Source organism: Alexandromys fortis, unplaced genomic scaffold (genome assembly GCF_014885135.2).
Source record: "Alexandromys fortis isolate MF-2015 unplaced genomic scaffold, M_Fortis_MF-2015_v1.1 scaffold_5, whole genome shotgun sequence".
Lineage (NCBI taxonomy): Eukaryota > Metazoa > Chordata > Mammalia > Rodentia > Cricetidae > Alexandromys > Alexandromys fortis.
In genome coordinates, this window is record NW_026067924.1 from 30,817,736 (window position 1) to 30,821,198 (window position 3,463).

The window sequence follows — 3,463 nt, forward strand, 5'->3', positions numbered from 1 at the left end:
AGTAATATTGAAAATGACCTTTTCCTCTCATCCTAAGTTTTTGTGGTGAGGATATAGAAGCACAACTTTATCCATGATAATTACTGATATATCCTATGGATATACATTCTAGGTGTTTCAATGACACATATTTAAATATTCTAATGATCAATTTTACAGTATCATCTCTGAAATCTGCTCAATTACTTATCAGACCAAAGGCACTTCCATCATCTCTGTGGTACATGTCAGCGGCTCTTACCCTCTCCATGTGGAATTGATTATTGAATCCTACTAATTTAATGGATATCGGAATATCAAACCTCGTATTTCCTTTGCACTGTATGTGAATTCAGGACTCAGATAAACATTTTCTCAAAAATTTCTGCATTGCTGTAGTAAAAGAAACACCATTTATACTCAATGGAAAACCATTACTCTTTTTCAAGATATCTATAATTCTGTATAAGTTACAAAAAGTAGTGCAATATAAATGAGGTTAATCAAGTAACTTCTTCTTAACCTCTTTTTATTATATTATCATAATTATATTTTATTACATTATCATACTATTACATAACTTTTACTTCAAAGTGATAGAAATACTGGCAAGCAATCAGTGATTTCTGTTCTTATTAAAATGATGAATCATTTTATCACTTTCATACTGCTATGAGTAACTTCCTTGGACACAGAACGTTAGTCTCATAACTGACATTTCTTCTGTCTCTGAATCTAACAAAGCATAGTCTGTATGATTATCAGCTGGTGAATAATTAATGGTTGAATAAAACTGACACTAAGATACTATCATCTGCTTTATCACTTCAGAGTAGTTTTTAACTTTTTATTAATTTTTAATTTGGTGTGTATGTGTTCTCACACATACCCTGCATGTGAAGGTCAGAGGACGGCTTGCAGCCATTGATTCTGTCTTCCTCCTTTGATGGTCCAAGGATCTAATTCAAGTCACCTGGAATGGCAATAAATACTTTTAGCTGTTTAGCTGAGCCATCTTTCTATCCCCCGCAAAGTATTCATTATTGTCAAACACATAACTGGACTTGCCCAATTCAAAACAAGACAAAATCAGTCTCTGATTCTTTGAAAGTTTGCAGTAAAAAGAAGTGGTCGTCTTTTTGTTTTATTGAAAGGTGTATATATTTGAATGCATGACTCTGTTCTCTCTATGGGTTAAATTCCAAAATTAATGTATTTAAACAGTTCATTTTTTCTTCCTCAGTTCTATTAAGAAATAAGATTTGTAAAAGAAAGGACACATGTCATATGAATTATCAGAAAAAAGTTTTCAACTTTCACCTCAGTGGTCATATCTGTAGAAATCAAAAACTAGAAATAGTCTTCAGGTGCATTGTGCATTGTTCTCCCTCATTGCCAGTTCAAGACTCATCCCAGCTTTCCATTCTTCAATGAGTATTAATATGGAGGCCTTTGCCATGGCTTCTGTTAGAAGCTCTTGTGTGTGATACTGGACTCTCATATGCTGAAAGCTGGACACATAACCTTCAATCCATACTGCTTAGAAACTCTCCCTGGCTTTGGGCTATGTCTATATATCAAGGAGCAAAAGCATTAAAGTTTAGTTCATTTATGCAAATAAATAAAAATAGTTTGCTTCAGCCTCACTTATTCATGTTTATATTATATATATATATATATATATATACCTTGAATGCTTTACCTCTTCCTGCCCTCTTAATACCTCAAACTGATTTATCTGATTTACATATTCGTGAGCAGTGTTTAAGAGATAACAGCTTTTTATTGACATTTCTAGAATAGGTATGGATAGAGTGCTCATCCTTTAGGGAAGCTTCAGTTAGTTGGGATTGATCTGTAAGTGTTTCTCCTGACCTTCAAACAACAAGAAAATGTATCACATGTGGTCTTGAAGGCAAGATACACATAAGTAGAGCAGTAAACAGCCTAAGAAACTCAAAGATTAGAATTCCAAGAAGCTGGAGAATGCAGTCTCTGTAGAAGGCTTTGAGGAAGCCAAGAGGGGAGTTGCTCTGCAAGGGTCTTGAGTTCAATATTTATAAACAGATCCATTGTATCAGAGGATGGAATTTGTAGATGACAGATGAAATTCCAACTAAACTCTTCTGTGTCCTGATTCCAATCCACACAAAGACAGCATACAAGGGTTCCCTTCTGTAGAAACAAGCAGTTCCTTTGTTTTTTGCAAGATACTTTAGGATACCCGTATTTTAAAATTGCTTATGGATAAATGCTAATGAGCTATTTTTATTGCCTGTTATACCAAAATAGATATATAAAGTGTGTATATATATTTATACATATACATACACATAATATATATCTTTATTAAAGGTCCTAAGGTGCCAGTGGATTTGCTCATTCTATTTGGATTACATAGTCTCTACTCATACAATACCAGAGGATTATGTAGTGTCATAGCCTACATTCTATCAAAAATTAAATTTATATCATCTGAGTCAGAGTTTCTTAGATATAAACAAGCCTACCATCTATTGCTAATCATCTGAGCTGATTTCACTCCTGGTCAAACTATCCAGTGAAAGACTGTGATCTTTTATGCTGCTTAATGTTTTGTAAAGACACTCTGGAACATAAACACATTCAATCTGTGGATAAATGGACCACACACAGTGATCACCTCTGGTGCCATTCTCTACTCAAAGTCACATGTCTTTTGTAATGAAACTCCACACTGGTAGTTTTTTTGGAGAAGTGATATACTCCATGATTCGAGGCATTATTGTAAACAGTGAACCAACTATATTTTCCCACTGTATCCCACATCAGATGCCAATGATATAGTCAGACTATCACTAGAGAATTCTTGCCTAGTCTCTATGGCTTGCCTATGTGATGTATGCTAAGAATATGTGTTATTACTATTGGTTAGGAAAGAAGCTACTTTTTTCTATGACAAGTAAGAATACAGACAGGCTGGAAGATATGTATATCTTCCCCATATATAGATATTGATATTGATGTAGATATAGGAGTCAAGGAGATGCCATGTAGCTGCCAAAGAGTAACATGCCAGCACCAGTAAGCCACAGCCAACTGATAATATACAGATTTATAGAAATGGATTAATTTAAGATGTAATGGCTAGCTAGGAATATGCCTAAGCTATGAGCCAAACAGTCTTGTAGTTAATATAGTTTCTGTGTGATTATTCAGGAAACAAATAAGCAGTCTTCGCCTACACCTATGAGGCCTTGCTAAAATTAAGGCCTTGCTAAATCTGTATTGGTATTGTAATACACTCATTTCCTCCCACCCCGTTTTTAAAAGTTATTCTATCTTCTATAGCATGAATTATATTACTGAGAACAGATGACATCCCAAGTCTCAGTGTCAACACACTGTTCAAAGGAACCCCATTGGATCTTTATGGGACACCTGCAAACATGTAACTCCACTTTGGTAGCCCTAGTATCTTTGCAAGTGGTGACATAGTTAAAAA